This window comes from Esox lucius, chromosome 20, assembly GCF_011004845.1.
Source record: "Esox lucius isolate fEsoLuc1 chromosome 20, fEsoLuc1.pri, whole genome shotgun sequence".
Lineage (NCBI taxonomy): Eukaryota > Metazoa > Chordata > Actinopteri > Esociformes > Esocidae > Esox > Esox lucius.
Window position 1 is genome coordinate 15,643,395 of NC_047588.1, and position 23,911 is coordinate 15,667,305.

General features: G+C 41.1%; 1 protein-coding gene across 5 annotated transcripts in view; it reads left to right on the top strand.

Moving 5' to 3' along the window:
- sema6e (sema domain, transmembrane domain (TM), and cytoplasmic domain, (semaphorin) 6E) overlaps window positions 1-23,911 on the top strand; it is a 145,392-nt gene that overhangs the window by 64,873 nt on the left and 56,608 nt on the right. For all 5 annotated transcript variants that reach the window (XM_010904159.3, XM_010904163.3, XM_010904164.3 and 2 more), the window contains one exon: window positions 5,952-6,133. The gene's annotated coding sequence lies outside the window, so the exon portion shown is untranslated. The remainder of the gene's footprint in view (window positions 1-5,951; window positions 6,134-23,911) is intronic.

Below are 23,911 nucleotides of genomic sequence, written 5' to 3' on the forward strand. Positions count from 1 at the left end.
ACATACATGCAGTGCTGACACGACTTCAGTTACATTCACAAAGCATGTGTGGCATGTGTGTGTGTAGGTGTGCGCTTGTGTGTGTACAGTATGTAAAATGCTTTTCCAGTGGTGTGTGTGTGTGTGTGGGGGGGGGTCTTTCCTGTATGGTGTGCTCTTTAATAAAGACACATGTTGTGAGATTGGTAGTGTCAGTGTGTGCTGCATGCCTGCTCACAGGGTGATTTATGGCTGTGCTGTGAGGCTATTAGATTATGGGTTCTAGCTGTGCTCTGTGTTGGTGATAACTACCCACCGCCTCCAGCAACACCCTGTACGCCCGCTTCATTTCAGGGGGGAAATCGTGGCGCTTTTCAGATGCTACTGAATGAAGGAAATCTAATCTAAGCACATTGCCTGTGTTGTGTAGTGTGTCAGTGTTGCTATATCTTTTTTATTATTCTCATTCATCAACCATAAGTTTGGGTGATGAATGATTGTCATCGGTTATTTCATTTCTACTAAAACTACAATATTGTGTAATTCGGTCATTTCCGTGATTCTGTGATCAGACATGATAAAGGTTGAGATGTCTGGGCGGCGGAGTACCCAACCCCTCGGCAAAAAGAAACACTGAATCGAAGCCTCCCCACTTCCTCCCCTATTCTGTTATTTATCTTCTGGTTCATCAAAAGCAGCCATCAAAATTAAAGTGTGTGAAAATGTTGACCTGCCAACATCATGGGATATGTTTAACATCACCCTGTGCTATGGCCTGACGCGTACACAGCCTGAACAACAAATCGATGACATATGGGCCAGTGTACTGTATGTGCCTCAGTATAGAGTCAAGCAAACCAATTCAGTTGACTCTATACTTTTATCCTGTTATGGCCAAAAAACAGACACACAAAATCCTCATTCATCAGCTATTTGGCGAGACTGTGATGGAGTTTCTTTCCCCTTTTTTCTTGTTTTTGATTGTTTTCTAAATGTGTTATACTGTATTTCATTTTTTCCTTGCATCCTGCATCAATAGTCTGTTGCATCTTCAGTGTCTGAGATTGAGACCACTCCTGCCACTCCTGCCCTGAATCTTTTTCCCTTATGGGACCCTTATGGGATCAAAAGAGAATAAAGAGGACTCCATTATGATTAATGTGTGGACTGTTTGACTAAAGAGAATGAGATGAACATACCTTTAATAGGCCACCACTTTATAATATCTGCCCACACCTGGGCTTCACTGAAGTCAATGGACCACACCACCCACAGTTTTCTGTCAGCACCTTCAGACTCCTAAAGTTACATATACTGGCTTTTACCTATTAATAATAATCAATTTATTACAGGTTTACCTTATCTTTCTACAGTCCCTTAATTGGTGCAGGTATATCTCTGATGAAGCACACAACGTATTAAAACTATTGTGCTTCAGAAGAACTGTGTCCACTTGAAATATATAACTTTATTCTTATATTTATGATATACATTGACCTTTGAAAAATAGGCCTTGTAGATGCTCATATGCTTCAAAATGACTGTCTCATCTCAAAATGTGTTTTTTACTCCAATATGTATGACAATATTCAGATTGTATTGATTAGTTCCATTAGCCAACTTGAAAGGTGGAATCTGGTTTTACCTCCACAGGTACTTCTAGCTTCCAAACACCTTTATTTCAAATCTTACGCTTTGCTGTGTTATGGCAAGAAAGGCAAAAACCTTAATTCACAAAAATATTATTTTACATTCTAATATATATTTTTTAGCACACAGCAAACAGTCATGGCTTGATGGCAGCTCAAACCACCCTTTTCGGGCATAACCTTGTCTACCCCTCTGTTCTCTCTTTGACCGCGTCTAAATAGCCTCACCCCGACCACAAGTTCATGCTCCGCCATTACCCTCCGCTTTGTCCAAATAACCAGTAGGGAAAATAGAATAACAGAAAAGTAACGCTGCCTCTTATCTCATGCATCCCAACCACTTCTGCCCACAGAGGTCATCAGTACTTAAACTTAACCAAACTATATAAACATCACTATCTAATTTTCACCTGTTGGTTGCTCGCTGCAAAAAACGGATAACAATCCACATTTTTTAAACCCCTTACATGCCTAATTTTGTAACCTATTGTTACCTAAGAAGAAGAACAACAACAAATCTGTAACTCTGCCGATTCTCTGCTTCACCACGGCCATAAAAACGGTTACGGCCGTTCGAGAGGACACAACGCTGGTGGCAGAGTTTGCGCTGCGGTGTGCCACGGCTGAAAGGCCAGTTGTCAACCGCCAGCGGAGGAAAACAATGGGGCATCGGCCGGGGCACCGGAGAAGCAGGGCGAGTCAGGGTCGCTTTCAATTAGCACAGCATGCCATTACCGCGGCCGGCTGCCGGGACCAAAAGGAGGTGGCCAAGGGGAAAGGTGGAGGGAGCAGGTGCCACACACACACACACACACACACATACCCACCCACACACACACACACACACACACACACACACAGAGAGAGAGAGCATCTCAGATTGTCAAAAGTCTTGGTTAGGGATATGCATCTGTTAATGATGATCATAAGACAGAGAGAAGAGCAGATGTCCAGGGAAGAGCTGGGATTCAGAGGGGAAGGGCATGGATCCAGAGAGAAAGAGGTCAAGAGGAGAAGAGCTGGGATTCAGAGGGGAAGAGATCCAGATGTGAAGAGTACCACCAAAATAGATTCCAAACTGACTTGGTTAGTCTGGCATTCCCAATAGCACAGTTTGGACCTCAATTAGCTGTAGCTAAGTGACTTTCCAACACTGTATGCCTGAAAAGTAGCGCTGACATATAAGCACACATATAAGCACTGCCTTGGATGCTTAAACCTGGTTCATATGTCCTTTACCAATTGGCTGGTACTGTACGTCTGCATTAGACTGGTCTACAGTTACATACAAAATGGTATTGATATCATAATCCCTTTACACTCAATGAGCCCTTCTCAAATCTCAGTTTTCCATGGCAAGGATGTGGTTTATTAACTTCTCATTGGAGGTTTAGAAGTGTGGAACTCAGTCTCTCTGCACCTCTGTTTCTTTACTGCTTCTGTTGAGCACCACTATCATTACACTATTATCTCAAATCTGTGGTTCAGCCTTATTAAATGGGTTAGCCAGATAACTAACAAGATACTACCAAAGGAGAAATAGCTAGCATGTCAAATCCCTTCAAGCTCATGTCTCTCAGCCAATCCACTACAATAATGGAGAAAGCCTCTGTTGAGAAGCGGCTTGATTACTTCCTTGTTTTTATCATGCCTTATCTGTTATGGTTCTCTGTCAAACCTGGTGTCAAATGAATAACCGAACAACCATTCCAGTCTAAACAGCCCCCGTTCAGTTTCCACTTCTGTCTGTTTTAGAGTTCCGGATCTCAATCCCTGATTGCCAGAAAGCCAAATTCATTCCCCTACCAGCTGCCAGCTAGACCTCCAGTCTATTACATTGTCTTCTCCTAAAAGACAGCAATTAATCCAATTAGTAATCAATCAGCCATCCTGGGCCCTGCCTCCCCCGCGCTAATGGAGGATATGACAGCCGGGCTTCTGCATTATTCATATTCCATTTCAGGAGCCCAGGGGCCCTGAGGCACCCACGGCCAGGGGCCATTGATCACCTCTGCAGCAGAGCGAACCAACCAAACAGCACACTGCCTGCTGGGAGATATCTAGAAGGAAGAATGATCTGAGGGATGAAGATAGAATGAATGGATGGAGGGGGGTGGATGTGGAGGAGAGAGACGGTTTGCAAAGACTTTTAAGGACAAAACTGGAGTTTTTTCTTTTTTAAAGGGAGGAGGAATTGCACAGAAATGGCAGGGGCTTAGGGTTGGAAGTGGTAAAGTGCTACGACTTAAAAATAGAGAAAAGGGGCGAGAGGTGAGGAGCCTGCAAGGAAGGAAACAGAGGGATTTTAAGGGCAGAGATAAGCTATGAAGAGTTCTGGTGGGAATGTTGTGCTGTGAAAAGCTCATTTGGTTCATTTGGATTACTTGAAACTTTCTACGCCAGGAGGACAGGGTTGCTCGGTGAAGCCAATAAAATCCAATGCGATTAGAAATTATTATACAGCATGTAACTAAAACAAAATTGTCAGAGTAGTTCAAACATGATCAATACTTTATTTTCTCTTCTACCATATCATGTGTTCACCTAAACTAATTCGCTCAACAGCTTCGTTTCTCTGGCGTGGTATAGACCGCCTCTAGCCGTTTTCATTTTGTGAAATCGATACCGCGAGCCATTCCGTGTTGCAAGCACAAACAATAAATCCCCTGCTTTGTGCCTTCTCTTGCCCTCTCCTCAGAAAAGACATTGGCTACACTGTGTTTCTATCTAACCGTCAGCTGACCATCATTCCACTGTGCCAGGGGCTGCTGATCCAGCTATCAAGGATGCCTGTTGCCGTCGTAGTTGTCACTGAACACATGTTGACAAGACCACTGCAATGGTTTAGTGTATGCGATCGCTCTGCGTCAGTCTGACTGCTGTGGTCTTAGATCTTACAGTATGTATGCGTAAAAGTGAAATGAGTGGGAGAGGGGATTTGTAATCAACCATGGTGGTATTTAACAGGCTTTAAGTGGTGACATCATTCTTATATAGCGGACTGCTGTTTCCCATGACTGGGATCCTGTGTCCTTTGGCGTTGAACTCATGCACTTACTGACACACGCCATGTGTGCTACGGTTTACGTCCCCCCTTTAACTCGTGTGTTAGTCTCCGCGGGTCATTATGCCAAGGCGCCCACGTGAGCCCAGTTCAGAAGAACAATGGGACAGAACTGACTTCGTAGCCGTATCCAAGGGTTAATGAGTCCACTGTTGTTTAGGTTCCTGTGATGCTACACGGTCCATAGCAGCTCTAGTCAGCGGGGTTTAATATCCAGAGGGGTCCTGGAGACAGATCTCGGACGGACTGGGCTGTGTGAGTCAGTTCAGTGAGTGGACATGTTTTAGTGATCACTGAGGATGTAAGGGATAGCTCTGTGGTCGCGACCTGCAATCCACAGCAATTTGTGTGTGCCCATGTGCGTGCGTGTGAATGGATGTGCAGCAGGGGTGCATTTGTGGGAGCATGACTCATCGACCACCTTCCATTAGTCAGTGCTGGTCATTAGCAATGGGCCCAGTCACAGAGTGCTGACCTTGCTAGAATGGATTGGAGGGAAGTTCATCTGTCACGCATTCTCATTAGGGGCAAGGGTGTTTCTTTAGGAGATATGGTTAAACCATGACAATACAGTTAGCTGACTGGGCCTGTGATAAAGTGGTTATAATTTAAACTCCAGATGGTTCAGAACCGATGAGCCTCTGGAGTTCATGAACAAGCTTCAGGGCAATAACCATTTGTAACATTGAGTTGGTAGCAGCCACTTTGTATGATGTACCATTAGACTATTAGCGTTGTTTAACTTTGTAACAATCTTAGGTGATAGACAGCTCTTCTTTCATTAGTGTCCATAATTACACATCCTTATTAGGCTGTTTGAATAATCAAAATAACTTGGTTGTACAGCCGGAACATTCTATTTTAGAAAAGGGATAAGTATAGACCTCGGGTCTCACACTATACTGTGGCTCTGTAGCTTCTCTCCCTCCCCACTTTCATACAGCCTCTACCCCCGTGGAGCCCCTCACATCTGGTTCTATTTAGAGCTCCCCTGCTTGTGTTATGCCACTCTGTTGTGACAGTATAGCGACTGAGAATATTAGGCTAAAAGGGCGTTTGTATCTTGTGCGTGTCTTCCGCAACCCCAGGTCAACGGCCAATTGCAAGTATCCTGCCGTGGTTGTGTGTTTGAGCCTGTGAAGTTATTGGCCTGTTTGCAGAGCAGCTGTGCTTTGAGAATGTGCCTCCAGTTGTTTCACATAAAGCCGTCTCCAATTCAATGCACCACTCATTTGCTCTTACATTGTTTTCTCTTACAGGACATTTGCTTCGGATTGCTGAATGACCTTTTTAGCACAAGCAATCTGAGAGGACAACCCCCTGACCCTCCCCAACTGTACAACCCCTCCCCCTCCACACTGACTGTACCCCTTGAAATCCTCCCATTCAAGAGTTGTGACGAATTGAAGATCAGCTGGGCCCTTTGGCGGGGACACAGAAAGTGAGTACTGTCAGCATTCTTTTCTTCCTTCATGTCTATGTGGCTTGAAAACAGCCTCAAGTTTTCTAATCCTTGGGTTTTGATGGAGCATGATGTAAAACAGCTGGGTGGGGTGGAATAAATGCTGACTCATATCTAATGGCTGTTTTATAACTCAGGGTCACAAGCCCGATACTGAAATTAGACACAGTAATGGATAATCATGATGATCAAGATTGTGTTACCATGACGCCTGCAATATACATCACAAGGGCCTTCCGTATAACGCCCATAGCTTGTTACATAAACACTGGCAAGACAAGGGTTCCCCCCCTGTGGAAAAGGGCCCTTTGGAACTTGAATTGAAAGCGTACCTGGGTTTAATTGACAGCCACAATCAATGCTTTAAAAAAACTACAACGCAGCTGTTCTTTCTGTCTCCCTTCTCTACCCATTGCCCGCATTTGGCAGCCTTTTGAAAGAATGAGGGTTCACATTGGACACTTCTCCTTTCAAACCCCTTGATGTGCATTCGCTTTGTCCTGTTATCCCTCTTGGCTGGCTATGTATATGCCACGGGCCATTGGGTAGCATTGTGCATCAGTCAATGTGAATGCGAGCCAGCCGCTTGCATTGTTGTCAGATACGTTAGCAGGCAAACAAAGCGATAGGGTTTGGTGTGCGTGCCATGTATGGAGAGGATATAGGTAAAGTGCTGAATTGCTCACTGGCAGAGTGGTTGGGTGTCTACAGCTGGCCCTGATATGGTTGGAAATGTTCGGATTTGGATTACGGGTGGGGAAAACGGTAAGGGACACCCAGTCAGTGTGACCGTGAAACGTGATCAAACAGAGCGCTGAATGGAGGAATTGTCACAGAAAATTGTGTGTGTGTGTGTGTGTGTGTGTGTATACAACGAGTGTTTTTCATACCTTGACACCAACTCACTTCGCAATACGGTGCAGTCCCCCGTCTGCTGCATTCGTATTGGCGCACGTGTGAAATTCTATTAATATGCTACAAATGTTATTGTTTCACTGCTTCTATTAAATGTTTTGTTTTACAGACCCATCGAAGTGCTTTGGTTGGCACTAGTTCATTGACGTACATCCCAATAATCTCTCCTCTGTAACAGGTCTTTCAAGACATTAATCCAATAGTTTCTGTTGTCGCTGGTTGATGATTGTCTCAGTTGAGCAACTGCAAGTAATGTAGACAAAAATGCAGACAAAAAAACAGACAAAAAAATCTGCCTGGTTAACAGATCCTAGGCAGGTGTATTCAACTGGTGTTCCAGGTCTAAAAACTGTCTCTGAAGTCCTGATTTGAGTTTGAGGGTCATAAAAATCTCTGTTGGCAAAACTCAGCTGGATATAAGTCATACTTCCGTTTCATAACTTCCTGACCCACTTCTCGCTATTTCAAACTGATGTCAGTAACCTTAGTAATTGTGGACAATTCTACCGCTAGTTACTTCCGTTTCATAATTTCCCTTACATCTACCTCTTGCTAAAACTAGCTTGTTAAAACCCTTATACCTTAAACATAATACCATTTTCTTTAAGTAAAAGCTACATTTAAATTCTAACAATGTGCTTTAGAATATATGAGCACTGTTAAATAGTATTACTCAACCCACTATCAAAATCTATAGAATCACTTCAGATAGACACAAAACAAATAGTGTTTCCCATGTTATGGCTATCCCAACTAAACGTTCTGTAATGATTTGCCTAAATGATCAGACAAACAATTTCCCAAGCATTCAAGTTGAACACCAAATCAACTCTTGAAATGTTGTTATGTGCATTAACAAGAGATTTTATCTCAATAGATATAATTGTCAATCAACTGTGATATAACATATTATAATGCTGTACCTCTGCTGCCCTGAACACAATTTTGATATACTTTTAATTTCTAACTTACTTCCTAAGGACTAAATGGATATTATAGAGTTTGCAATAATACAATGAATGAGTTTCCAAGTTACCAGGTGGTGAATTGATCATAAGGTGGGTAACATTTTGCAAAAATAAGTTATGCACCTGTCATGTTTGTGTCTAATAAACTGGTTAATATCTGTAGTAACTCATCTAGAGTCTATAGACTATGAGCACACTGGAGTTGTCCATGGAGACTCTTTAAATAGGTTTATATATTCTAAAAACACATGACACTTGGACAATGTAATTCACAACCATCCTGATGTTTTTTCAGAATAACTGTAAGGACTCAATTAAGATGCAATTTATATTTCCCTAGTGACAATTCCATAATAGTATTGTGTGTAGAGTATTCTTTTAATAATCAATGCTGTCCGGTTATAAAAAATGTGAAATCACTAAGGCAATAGTTTTGCTCAAAGCAAATGTAAACCTGTAACTACCTATTTAACTATTATTATAAAACAATGTGTAGCTACAGTACTACAGCTAGCTACAGTTTCTAGCTATATAGCTACAGTAGCAAACTAGAAACAGTGGCCAGCATTTCAAGTGACTTGACACAGTACCTTGAAAACAAACAATGTTACTAACTAACAAGCTATTTTGGCAGATAGAAAATGTGAATGTAGTTGAATGCTGACATTATCTATAAATCATCTATAGTTTAATAAAAACATTTACTGGTGACATCTGCATGGTTTTTAGACACTAGACTGAAAAGGAAATTATGAAATGGAAGTGATGAAATGGAAGTATTACTTTTAGCCAGCGGCGTTTTAAACAGCAGAGTTTTAGCCAGAGGTGTTTTAGTCAGCTGAGTTTTAATCAGCAGGGTTTTAGCCAGCTGATTGTTAGCCAGCGGAGTGTTATTCAGCTGAGTTTTAGCCAGCAGAGTTTTAGCCAGCGGAGTTTTAATCAACAGAGTTTTACCCAGTGAAGTTTTAGCCAGCAGAGTTTTAATCAGCTGAGTTTTAATCAACAGAGTTTTAATCATCTGAGTCCTATGGGGCTGCAGCTGGATGCCTGATCTAATCCGTATTCTCTTCTGTTCTGTAAATTCTGATCTTCCATTGTTATAAAATTGTCTTGCTATTGTGTCTCCCTGCTTGATCCAATAAACGAGAATAGTCACTTCCATGTTATTTTCAGCCTCAGCTCTTTTTTTGATACGTCGAACATATCACTTCCTGTGCGCAGGAACATTTCTCCTGCCACTTACGCGAGACAAACAATGTTTTCCTTAGCAGCAGTACACCATATACAGAGGTTTTTCAGAGGAGCAGAGGAGAAACATTTAAACACATACTGATATGGACTAATTGGGACCTGGTGTGCGTGATTGAAGACATGTGACAACGAACCAGCCCAGGATGTGTTTGTGAATGAATGGAAAGCCGTCCGTCACCTCACCGTTACAGAATAGTACCTTTTTTTTGTATGTGCTCCGTCGAGTTTCCAAGCGAGTTGAATCGATACCAAAAGGTGACATGAAAACACAGAAGACTTCTGATTGGACAAGAGTGACTCAAAGCGTGCAGCAATGCAAAACAAGCTGTTCTGATATTAGCCGTCCAGTATCAGAGAAAGGTTTTATGAGACGAGAACGGTGCGTCTTTGTGGGTCTGTTCCAGGAGTCCTTGTGTTGAAATGGGTTAATTTCAGTGCCAATGCATAGGACCACACTCGTAATTTAATCGGTCGTATTTCCCAAAACTCCTCTGGGTTTCAACCTATGCCCTGACGTTGAAATCAACTAGTTATCCCAGTGAGAGACCACTTTTTGTGTTAGACAAAAGGACCTCCTCTGGGTTTTTCTACAGGCTAACTGGCATACATTGCACTGGTCAAAGTAGTCAAAGTCAAACAGAAGCAGCCTACCAAGCTTTCTAACCATTTTTGCAGTCTACAATGTAAGACAAACGTTAGTGCTCATGCGTGCTTCCTCGCTGCTACCAGTATAAACGTTGCCTTGTCTACAGTAGACTACTCTTGAGTCAGTCGGCATGGTATTATAGCCAGCAATTAATAAGGCAATTATTTATACCTTTTAATCAGGATGGAGGGGTTATGTAGGTTGTTTTAAATGTGTTGGTGTGGAGTTGTTAACACTTAAATCTAAAAGAACATTGCAGTAACGTCGTCTTTTATACTGCAGGGTGATAATTCTATTCTTATACTTTATCACTGTTTTTCAAATATGGTCTGTGACCATGTTATCCAGATTTAGTTTACTTTTCATTTGCAAATTTACATTCAAAGCTTGTCAATTTAAAAGAAAATGTATGGAGTTCATTCAATAGATTTTTCTGTTCACTGCAGGATTTACCTTAGTTGGCTTTTCGCCGGTATCAGGTGTAGATGTACCATATCCTCCATTGTTGTTCCCGTGTGTCACGTTGGAGGTGGCGTCACGGCAGTTTTCCTGTGATGTCACTATGGGTGGGTACAGGGTACTATCTGCAGTGGAATACGACCCAAGGTGAGGCGCGTAGAGCTGAGTCGAACTCGTACTTAGAGGTGGAAAAGCTCCCCAGGTAGAGGCGAGGTGAGTAGAGTTGAACCACTTAAGCTGGTACCAATGCCGTGGAAAAGAGCCATATATCTTTGAGCATAAAAAATGAGGTTGTTTCTTTACGTGCTGTGGTGGGCATCGAGTTCACAGTGGATTGGATTGGCAAGTCTTGTAGCTAATTAGATGGTATGCAGATGGTATGCAGATATTCTGGGGAAAGCCATAGAACTTCATTGCATAATACCAACCAAGGTTGAAAGTTCTTTGGATAGCCAATGGCACCAGAATGTTTGTGTTGATGAATAGAAGTATAGAAAATATGTTTCTATACTGAACAAATAGTATTGAAGATACTATTGCAGATGTAAAAACTATTATTTCGGTGTGCTTTATCTTGTGTATTCTGTACTTTCTCATTCCTATATATATTCTGATTATTTCCTCATAATCTCCCAGATGTTTTCTTTGCAGTGATACCAGGATTGTGCATGTCCTGACAACATAAGTGTGCATGAATAGCAGTTACTTTTGAGTGTGTCTTTTCAGGCAGAAATCTGCATATCTGCTTTTACATTCAAGAGGATAATACTGTATAACAAGGATGCATAAATTAGAGTTTCTTTAATGAACTATGCTGTGAGAGACAAAAGGCAGAAAGAACATCACTCTTGATGCTAACCTAATTATCATATAATTTCCCCATTAATAAGCAATTAGCCAACAGACAAATTCACTCTGTGCTCAGGAAATACATTAACCAAGATAGATGCATGATAGGTGTTTTGAAGTCCTGGGCCTGGCATACCGACACTGCTTGGGGGTTGGCTCAGCATCTGGGGTGGATGGTTAAGATGATGGACAGAGCTTCCTTCTCTCGATATGCTCCAGCAACTTCTTGTGATAAGTTGTGCACTTGCAAGCTCTATCGTGTTTGCTGGCCAGAGAATGGGCTCTCCTCAAGCGCTTACCGGAAAATACTCCCTGGTTGAGCAAGTACTGTGATAAGAAGCCAAACGGTTCAGTTAAATGTGCATTGGAGGAAATATCTCAAAGTTGAGGCATGAGGCAGGGCAATCATCAGATATTGAACATGCATGTAATCGGGAGGGGAGAAAAACTGTGTAAAATTGAAAAAGTTTATATTTTAACATTCAGAAAACAACATGTAAAAAATATAATGTGATGCATTTTATCGTAATGGCTGAATTTCTGTATTTTTTCATTAAACTACATGAACGCTACATGAAAAACATTTTGAGACCATGAACAGTGGATCAGAAATATTGTTTTGGGGTCAGTCTTTCTCATAATGTCAGCCATATTTGTGAAGTAATAGAAGATAAATTCATGGATCTCCGGCCACTGGTTGTACAACTGGCACTGTCAAGAGAAAAAACTAAAATTGTGTGCTTACTGTATGTTAATATTCATAAGTGCCAGTGTGTGCCCAAACTTGGAATCATATGGCTAATTGAGGTATGATAGCAATTCTACTTATAGATTCACATAAACAACATATTACAAATTTAGTCCCAGACTGTATATTACATACAATAACAATTATCCACATTCTTGGAGATCTGTAAAACATCTATATTAGCATAATTGAACCTTTATACACATGAATGTCAAATATAACTTAACTGCCCCGCAGCGTGAGTTGTTTTGCCTGTGATTTCAGTACTCAGATTTCCAGAATGTGATTGACATCACAATACATTTCAACCGCAGCTTCCCAAAAACACCACGCTTCTTATTAGTTATTCATAAAAAAAAATATTTAAATTATATTAGCAAATTACTACCGGTAGTAACACTGTGAAAAATGCATAGTAAATAATTATTGACCAACCGTAAAAATGCGGTTCTTTTTCTAAAGATCGCAGCGCAAAAGATACTGGCACACTTTACTTGTTGTATCAATAAAACATATGCTAACTATCAGGCAATTATTACGTAAATAAAATCATTTATTTACGTAATAATTAAGAAGCTCTCAAAGGTTTATGACAAATTATGAATTCCGATTCTTGCAAATTTAGTAATGGACAAATATGATCAGTGAAAAATGTATTTTTGAAGATTACATTGAGCTTTTTTCTCAAGAGCAATTCATGAGGGGCACACCAAAAGCAGTGCTGTAATGGTGTTTAAGTTTGCACCATGGGTTTGTTCGCTACTGTAGATGTGCAAATTCAGCTACCCTACCAACATAAAACAAACTGAATGGATTAACCTCACGTTAGCTACGTGCATTGAGTGCCTTTCAGACGGTTGACACGAACACAGTCACCTTGCCAAGTAAGGAACACTACATACATTGCCTTGCAAGCTTCTCTCATTGACTCGAATTCAAACAGCTGCAAACACTGGGGAATGAGGCCCGTGAGGAAATAAAGTTATAAACACTGTTTGAGCTAAATGTGAGTAAATAAAAGCGCGGCCTGACCAGCCATTGTTACGTCACTCTACATCCCCACAAACACCCACCTCGCACTGACACACACCCAAAATAAATACTCTAATTGCTTCTCATATACTTTCATGCTAATAAAACACTTAGAACCTTTACACAAAATACATGAAATGTATTACATTTATCAGAAATATGCATTATTTATATATTGTTTTCTGTAATTCTATTTGGTGCTATTTATTTCCTTCCCCCTTTGCGTCCCTTTTCTCGGAGCAGTCTTCCTCAATGTTAAAGAGGGTATCGCCACACACGGATTGGCACCGGGACGAGGCAGATGGCAACTGGGAGGGAACTGGTTGTCACACCGCTTTGCTACAATGACATTAATTGGTGTCACGGAGCGGCACACATGCTCCGCTTGTGTAATCCTGATGTGCTAAACCCCTGCATACACACTTTCTGATCCACGGCGTCCAACCCCCTTTCCTTCCACATGACTATCACTGATGGGTGCCGTGGAGGTGTGCGTCACCTGTCACAGTCTCTCCGCTCCACTCCCCTGGAAATGAAGCGAGCGACCGGGAGGGATTTAACAGAGGCTGGAGTCAGACTAATGGCAGGCCTTTGGGACTCAGGGTTTACTGCACATAGGTACAACCCAGCTGCACTGTACATGTCAGGGAGTCAGCGGCGACGTGTTGTGTTTACACAGTTGTCTGAATGCCTGTAGTCATTGTGGATACAAAGGAGGAAGTTTCAAACAGGCAATGAGTTTCCTGCAACTGTACCGATGCAGCGCTCGTATGTTGTGTTTGCTGTCCGCTGATTCCAATCTGGAAGTCATCTTTCTGTGATATGATTCTCATTGGTCATCTGGAACCGTAGCGTTGTGGCTGAGTGGTTAGGGATCATTATGGGCTTTGGCTCTTATTACCTGGAGTGTGATGTGATAACCTTCCCACAATGATTTAATATTCTGTGAAAATACTGCATTAAGCTCCGGTTATCGAGACACTATTCATTGTATCCTGTGGGATTTTCTTCTGAGCATCTCTGAGATCTTCTGTGCGGGAGGATAGGGATGCGCCCAACATCGGCCCTTTAAGATGAGTGAGGAAGGGTGAGGGTGGTGAGCACCTCCTCCCCTGTGTTTTGTTCCCTTGAAGGAATTAATTATTTACATGCTGTGAGGTTTCATATCGTTCAGGTAGTGTTCACTATGAAGACAATAGTGATAGCTAAGCAGTATTGAGCTGCAATGCAGCCTCTTTCTGAGCTTTGTAGTGTTCCATGTAACTTTTCGGCCATGTTCCACATGGAATATTTGAGGTCTAATAAGTGATATTTTATCTTCCTCTGAAAACATCTGAACTTCGGAATTTTTATAAGTGGTCCTCCACACTCAGACACTACATGTTGGGGTGGATCCAAACCTCTCTCTCTCTCTCACGCACACACACACGTAAACACACGTAAACACACATGAACACACACAAGGAGACATAACACTTGATTTGTGATAACCAGCTCTGCTGTCAGCAGGCCTTACTCTTCCAAACCCTTGGACTCTCTTACTCCATACAATCAAGCCAAATTAAAAGTACATGCGGAGACATATAAATAAATCCTCTCTACTCAGTGGAGAAATGTTTCTAAAACCATAGAACGAGTTCCACGGTGTCAACAGTAAGGCTGGTTATCTGTTGTCTGACTTCCACCTTGTCCTGGTCTCACCCTCCACATCGCTTGGTCTGTACGAAGACATCAGTGTCAGGAAGGAGATTCGATTAAGTGATTATGTTTTGTTATACCTTACTAAACCATTTCAGTGGGTGATAGTATGCTAGACACTCCGAAAATTGTGAAACTGCTGTCGTAGCGACTTATAAATCCTGAAGACGTGGTAATTGTGTTTTACTAATGAAAGAAAATGTGTAGATTAATATATGCAGTTTCCCAAGTGCCATTTTATATCCAGTGGCTATGGAAAGTATTCAACTCCCTACACATTATATTGTGTAATAGACTTAATTTATAATTGATTCAATATATTCAGTATATATTGTTATTCTTGCTCAGCTTCTGGCGGATTCATCCAGTACCAAAGTACATGCTTCAGCTGTCTGAAGTCTTATAATAATTACTTCTGTACTGTGTGTTGATGATAAGAAATGGCAAAGATGTCTATGATTGCTGGCATTTCAGTGAACAACCATCCCAAAGTTGATATTTGACTGTACCAGAATCAATCTTCTCAGGACCACCACTAACCAAAATAATAAAAGAAAAAGAAGAAAGAAATAGGGTTACTTGAAAATAGGAACAGTTTTAAGTACATTTAGTATAATTAATGTAATCTTTATTAAATTGTTTTAAAAGCATTTAAATATATTAAAGCACACATATATATAGTATAGCGTACATTTAACAACATTGTGTTCCATGGGTTATTTTTGTCCCAGGTATCCTCTCAGCCATTGTTAAAACACAAAGCAGTTGGGTCTGGGAGCAACACATTACAAGTGACATTTCTGATAAATGTGCACCAGTGGCATTTTGCACTTTAGTTGTTCACGTTACTTTGATTAATTAACATAAAAGGGTATGTGTAGCAGGCAATTAAAAGTACACCATTATTCATTTGGAAAATGAACATCCAAACATTCCAGCTAAATGTGAGGACCGACTTAATATGATATATTGTCAGCTGCAGCAGAGGATGCAGGATAATAGTACATTTTAATACTTTTGAAAGTATACTTATGTAGTCTGTGGACAGATAAAATAAATATATATATTTAAAGAATACTAACATATATTTTGTTTTGGCTTTCTGTAGGGTGGTATCGCCATTTAAGCCACTGCCTCCGGTACACATATACCGCTGCGGCATTGGTTCAAATCCCGGCCACAGCTATTTCAGAACCCACTGTCTATCCTCTGTCCAATAAAGTCAATCCTCTGCCAAAATGTACTCTTCACATTAGATTTATTTCAGAGTAATTTTTCTAAAGCATTGGGCTGTCTAAAAGCAGCCAATGTTTATTAGATCTATTTAGAAGGTTTGCCAAACAAATAATTATTTGAGAGCAAACAACACATGTAAAGGCTGGAATTTAGTAAATTACCTTGGCACTTGGATTTGATCCTGCTGTTGTGGTCAAATTAAACCAAAACAGAGGTGTTTGGCCATGCGCACCATTGGAGGGTTGTTGTTTAAACAAGGATGGCCATGAAGAAAATAACCTCATACCTACTGTGTAGGATCTTTGATTTTATTTGGCTGTATTATCATATCTTGGTTGCCTCTGCTAGAAAGCTGAAACTTTGCTGAGAGTTGATCTTTCAGCAACACAGAACACATAACAATTCAACATTAATGGTAAGCATTAGTATTTTGCAGGCGATCTCTGTCTCTGGACTTGAATCCCATAGAAGATACAATTTCTATGCACCCATACTCGCTTCTATTCCTTTTCGAAATACTGTGTACAATCTGTGTATGAAAACATATTGAATTTACTTTCAGGCTCCAACCAAATAAGAGATTTCAACAATGATGCACTACTTGTTATGGTTTCATTACATGGAAACAGTGTTTTGAGTCATTCTAAATTTACAATATAAGAATGCATCGATTTTTCTTTACATTTTTCTCTTATACCTGTTTAAATGTGAAATTTTTCTCTCTCTCAACTTGATGCTCCATTTCATACTTTTATTTTTTCATACATTTGCCAACATTTCTAAAAACCTGTTTTTGGTTTGTCTGTATATGGTGTTTGTGTGTAAATTTATGAGGGATTTTTTTTTTTAATCCATTTTAGAGTAAGGCTGTAACGGTACTAAATGTACTAAAAACTGTAAGGTTACGGGATCTTGTATTTTACTTGTTTTTGCTATTTTACTTCTAGAAATGTAACTTCATGAAAATGTTTTCCCCTATTGAGTACCCCAAATTAATTTATTATTAATTAATTGTCATATTTCACTTTGCCCTTGTCTTGGATTTTACAATGCAATGTACCGAGATGAATCTACAATGCTTTTAAAATCTACATAATTGGTGGGCACACACATGCATGCAAATACAACTGGTCACACCTTTTCACCCTGCGCTGTCCTCAAAGTACACTACATTCTGAGGTAGTGGGGACATGATTTAATGTTTGATGTGACAACATTTTGTACATTGGAACATAAGGGTGTGCGGCATTTTGTTTCGCAACAATCTAGATTAACATGTCAATTTTGTCAACTTTTATTTGCATCAGTATATTTTATACTTTACCTTTCCTGATTGAACTGTCTACACACACACTTGATGGTGAAAAGCCCAGGAGGCTAGAGGAATAGAGGGCTTCCTTTCTGTCATAAACGGCAACATATTAACATCTTTTTTTAAATGCCAGCCGCTAAAAGTTGTAAATCTAATGAGACTCCATGGGCTAAAGTAGCCTACAGATTTTAATTATTGTAAACTTTTAGCTATCGAGGAATGTTGTCTGATGAGCTAAGAGTCAGAGAACAGAGCAGTTTCAGTCCGGAACTAAAAGCTTTGGGCAAAAAGGACACAATGTGCTCCATCACCCAGAGCGCTGATTAAAAGCATGCGTGTCACGGACAGGGCAGCAGCAGCATCTGGTTGTGGAGCTGTAGCTCACAGAAAAGGCATTTGCACCACCAATCTTAGGAACGAGAAAAAACTGTGAAAATTAAAATGGATTCCTACCCGGGCGAGGGCCTTAAACCATGAGCGTGGCTAATTTTAGATGGCCAGGGATGTAATGTAATTGAAGGTAGTCGTCGGTACGGCCACTGCCAGACTTTTTAATTGGCAAACGTTTCAGCATGAACTGAGCTACCTTTGCCCTTTTGCTGTATGTTTAGTTATTTAATAGGTTAGACTGAAATTTAATTGTAGCTTTTACCAAAATAAATAATCGTCCTCTAATTTCTACTTTGTGAGACAAATTGCCAGAATACGGCCATCGCTTTAAGCATCCAGCCCTAAGCATTATAAGCCCTAACACACAGAGGTCTCTCTGTTACCCGTTTCAATTTGCTTTTATGTTTAGATGAGTAATAGGCCACAAATTATAAAAGAAAAATTACATTGTCTGTATATATTTCTTTTCTTGTGGCATTGTTATGCTTTGTTTGACAGGAAAATGAGGAAAGATAAAGGAAAGTGTTTTTGCTGTAAGAACCATGGGGTAGATTCAGACCCATACTGGAGCAGTACACCTGCGTGGGGTAGATTCAGACCCATACTGGAGCAGTACACCTGCGTGGGGTAGATTCAGACCCATTATGGAGCAGTACACCTGCGTGGAGTAGATTCAGAGCCGTACTGGAGCAGTACACCTGTGTGGGGTAGATTCAGACTCGTACTGGAGCAGTACACCTGCGTGGGGTAGATTCAGAGCCGTACTGGAGCAGTACACCTGCGTGGGGTAGATTCAGACCCATACTGGAGCAGTACACCTGCGTGGGGTAGATTCAGACCCATTATGGAGCAGTACACCTGCGTGGAGTAGATTCAGAGCCGTACTGGAGCAGTACACCTGCGTGGGGTAGATTCAGACTCATACTGGAGCAGTACACCTGCGTGGGGTAGATTCAGACCCATACTGGAGCAGTACACCTGCGTGGGGTAGATTCAGACCCATACTGGAGCAGTACACCTGCGTGGAGTAGATTCAGACCCGTACTGGAGCAGTACACCTGCGCTAGAGGCAGAAGCTTAGAACACTGGACCAGCCGAGGAAGCAAAAATACAACAATGTAATAGGGGAATGTGTTGCAGTAATATAAAGTCTAGATTATTGCATGCTTTGGTAAATAAACGATAAAAACACTAAATGGAGCGCTTCCATAACATGTAGTGTTAAAGGTTTGCTTCATGTTACTGTTGTGTTCCATCGTCGTGTGTATTGTTTTATTGCTTTGAATTGATATCAGTCATCAAAATAACTATCACAGTGTTGTCTTTGTATTTCAATACACGACCTGGGTAAGATTGAAAAGGTAAAACACTGAAGTGATATTTTAAACTAATTCCAAGTGCATAATCCATAAAAAGATATTTTGATTCTCTGCTGCATTATTCTGCCTCTACAGCTGCTGGATCCCAAAGGAAAACCTGTGTTTGTGTGTGTTTGTACTGTGTTTGTACTGTGTGAATGAATCTGTTTTCTGTCTAATCGCATACCGACAAAAATCAATAGAGAGTTTGTAAAATGCACTCTCCAAGGTAGAGCATGTAAAAATCATACATTTTGTAGGAACGTTTTGGTTTGGTCTTGCTAACTAAGATTGGCGCAAACGCGCCCGCACCCCATGGATTTGCGTTGCACCAACGCCCCAAACAGAGAATGCTGGTAGTTTCCCGAATCTTCCAGGAGCAGACAGCAGGTCTTTCCCCACCCCTACACACCTGCCTCCTTTTGGGACGTCGTCTGGGGAGGTATTTGAGCACTCCCAGGGAGCAGCTTGAAGTAGAGGCCAAATGTAAAGAGGTGAAGAAAGATCCAGCAATGCTGGAAGATGGAGACGAAGACGAAGACGAAAACGGAGACAGAGGTAGACAGCCAGGATATGGAGTGTGCAGAGGCTGCTGCAGTTACGACCACCAGTACCCATTCCTCCCTAACCCCCACCGGTGGCCTGCCCCAGAGATGACCCACCTCCACATAAAAGGGGTTTGTCTTTTGGTTTTGATTTCTCCCTCACCTCCTCCCCTTGCACTTTGGTTTTTGTTAATAAAATGCCCACCAAGTCCCTGAGCACACGCTCTGTGTCTGTTCCCTGTCTCTCCCCATTGTGTAAGATAAGATGAAATGTGAACTTCCCTCGCAATTTTTAAGAATGTCAGCAAGAGAACTGGCACCCTCATTTTCCAGCGCCGACTTGACCAAAGATGAAACGGTCTCAGATACCAGTCAGCAAAACCTGACATGATTTCTCTTTTTCCCAAGATACTAACCGGGAAAAGTACAAGCAGGGATCACATACATTTTTGCTGATTTCTGTTGCAAAGACACCAAGCAATTTAACTTAGTTTGAGGGGTTTTCGTGAAGCTTGGAGACCCTTGGACTATAGAATATCAACTTAATTGTCAACAATGGAGGCAATATTCCATCCCAACTGTATAATGTAGTGACTGTAGTGATATGGTAGTTACTGCAAACCTCTTTGTCTTGATGAATACTGAGAACTGTTATTGTTGCACAAGTTCAGCCAGCAAAATGTGGATTATTGAACTGTTATTGTTGCCCCTCTATTATCTCTAATGAACTGGTATCTGAATATCATATTTGTTTTAAATATTTGGCTGGAAGATAGAGGTGACCAAGAGAACGTGGTCTTGCTTCAATTCTATGCCGTGTTTTTCATGTTTTAAAATGACCAATCCACCTAATACTATCACAGCGAGATGCATGAGCAATACCCGGTTATTGTGTGTCAGGAAGCTATTTTCCTCTTAGACTCAATAGTGGGTCTGTTTCTCAAGCAGTTGAAACGTCTGTCTAGTAACCCGAAGCAGCAATAACTACAACCAAACGTTTCTAGTAGCTAGGAATCAGTCTCCCACAGTGTTGTGGAGGAATTGCCTTACCTCTGGTACATTTGTGGGTTTTAAAAATAAACTTCTCGAATCAATCAACAACTCATTGAGGTTTGAATCTAGACTATGACTTGGCATTTTTAAAACATAAAATGTCTTGTTCCCTCAACTATTCTGATGTAGACTTCCTTATGTGTTATAAGCATTATCTTCACATTTCATAACTTAAGGATGCATGGCCTGACATTCTGCTGTAGAATTCTATGATACATCGTTCCTTTAATGGTGGTAAATCATTCAGGTCCTCACGCAGCTAAATATCCTTAAAATCAGTGCTTGCCAATTGTCTTTCAAGTAATGTAATTATAAACACAGAACTTAGTCGAGGGGAGAATGGCTTGGAGATCTGGGATTGTTGTTTTATGATTCTTTGTGAGTTTGTGGACATCTGTATGCCTTACACTGGAAAGATTTTGGCAGGATGGTCGCTCTTTGGGAGAATCACTATTGTCCCAAACTGTCTCTGTCTGTACAATGACTCCAACAGACATAAAGACTTCCCTGAACACCCATTCAGTTTAAGAAACAACAAACATCTATTTTCTCTAAGACCCCTTCTACACTACTACATAACACAAGATCGGACCAAATTAAATGTGAAAACTGAAAGTACTTTTTCCCTGTGTTTTCTGCATTGAACATGTAAGCTGTAGGCTGTGGCTTGTGACGTCATCACCACTGATGATTGCTGTCAGTCATTGTCAGTGTTGTTGTAACATCGCCCAACCACACAGCACTGATGTGAATGACTGCCAACTCGGGAATGCCTCTCTGCGTTCTTAAAGGGGATGACAGGGTAACGGGAGAAGTGGCCAGACACTCTCCATGTATTGATTGAGGCAGGGCAGACATCCAGGCGATTCACTTACTGACACAGGTCGTTCTGCGGCTGGTTGCTCATTTAGCTGTGGCAGTCTATATCTTGAAGGGAGCATCTGAGAAACCTGACACAATATCCTAAGCACAAACGCATGTTTGCCTGCTACACACAAACACTTAAAAGGCATTTTACTGTGACTCTGAAAAATATGATCATGCTCTCTCACACTCCCACACGGTTGTATCTTCCCGCACAGATGAAACATGCACAGATTGAAGCACAAACACAAGACACATACACTTGGAGTGGTGTCACTGAAGCCACAAGAGTAATGGTCTCCAGTTCACTCCTGCACACAGACTAATGAGAATCTCAAATCCGACAAGCAGAGTGCATTTATCACGCACTCGCACTTAGTGACACAGCCGCCCAGGCTTAACAACGCACAAACCCCACTATCTAGCCTGTTATAGATGGCTCTGTGTGTCTCGCTTCTTTCCCATTATGGCCGCCTGCTTGTACCTTCTCAGGACTTCTGAGGGAAAGGCGGAGGAGGAGAATGGAGTGGTGGTAGGTCGGGGGGGATGCTGGAAGCACCAGACAGCTTTGGTTTCTCTCTCTGTTTTTCTTTTCTTTTGTCCGTCCATCTTTCATTCTCCCCCTCCCTGTGTGCATTTGCATTGTTTCTATCTGATTCTCTTTGTGCCGCGTTGTGATTCTTGACTTCAGGACATCAAATGCAGATGAGTGTTTGTGCGTTGACGGAGGAACAGTGGGAGACTTGACAGATAAAAAATGCATGCAACTCTTTGATTCACCCTGAGCCTGTTGTTTTCCTTGGGAGTGGGTGGCATTTATGCAGCAGTGGCTCTCACCTTGTCCTGACCCAAACAAAATGTCTATCAAGAATGACCAAGGTGGTTCATGGTTTTCAATTAACCCATAAGAATGGTTTGCTGCTGTTTACAGTATTAACTCCACATCGTGCTCTGACAGGGACAGTCTCCACGGAATGGTAGTATGGCTAAATACACTAACTGTATTTTACTCAATGTTCATCATAAATATGCATCTAGATGGTGGAGAAACGTATCACAGCTCTAATTAGTTGGAGTTCTAAGTAGCTCTGGAGCCCCTTAACAACTTTTAGGATTTAGCCAAAAGATAAGAGCTTATCTTCCCTAAGCGCTGCAGGATCTATAGTATCAACACAGTTATCAGTAGCTCTCTTTAATAGTTGAGACGCATACACAGCTTCACGCACTCAGCATCCATACGTATACTCAGTGGCAAACCGTGACTATTGGAACTAGGGCCCTCAGTAGCGGAAAAGGATCTGACGTCATACATATAGATAGAGAACTCGGATGCCTACATATTCACAGCATTCTTTTGCAGACCTATGTAAGAGAAGCAATTATTTGATGACAGTCCTTAGCCAAGCCTCGAATGTGGCTCACAGAAGCAGCAAACATATACAACGGATCGCAAATAGCGATTGCAGGAAAATACGGTTGTGACTTTTCAAAGAAACATTTGCCAAAACAAACTGTTACTCAAATAGCGGGGGAATAAATTCAACCACACAATGACTCACATGGTTTCAAGACTATGGACAGTATCTGCTGTCAGAAAGAAAAGAATGCAACAATAAAAAAATGCACCACAACAAGAAATGTCATGCACCCAGTACTTCCAAATGCAACAACATTACCTTTGTTTTTACCTCAACACAACCAGTGATCTAAAGTTGTACTAATATTTTAAAATATATACAAAAAGCAAGCTGTAGATGAAAACAAAAGTCCACTCATCATAATGATTATCATTTAAAAACACTGGCCAGGCAAACGTTGCTAGCTAGGTCAGTTGTCAGAGCAGGTTCCCATTGCTAGCTTGCATACTACTTGTAGAGCAGGAATGAAAATTAAACTATTTCACTGGTAATTTGCTTACCTGGAGACTCAATAAGGTAGGAATCTTGTGCGTCCTATGGCAGGTGTAGTGGACATATATTTACTTGACATAATATATTTTGGGTGATTTATAAACTAATTTAAGTCTGGTGGTTCTCTATTAGTGTTGTTTAGTCCTGCAATTTTGCATGAATGTCTATGGCGAGAACGTCCCCCATTAAGGAGCGAGAACATGTTGCGAGCCTAAGTTCCCGGATGTGCCGGTCTGATGTACAACGTTGGCTGGTGCCTTCTATTCAAAGCCTGAGGGCCTAGCCAATGAGCATTGAGCACAGCTAGATCATTTCTATCAGGATACAAAAAATTATTCTGATTGTATATTTTTTCTCTTGGATATTTGCCCTTCTTTTTCCAACACAAACTTAAAAATGAAATAGGAAGATCTTTACACTTAAGACAAAAAAATTGTCCCACATAATGCAAGACAATCAATAAAAAAAAAAGCTAAATAATATATAAAAATAAATAGAGATTTGTATCTATGCTTAGGCCCTC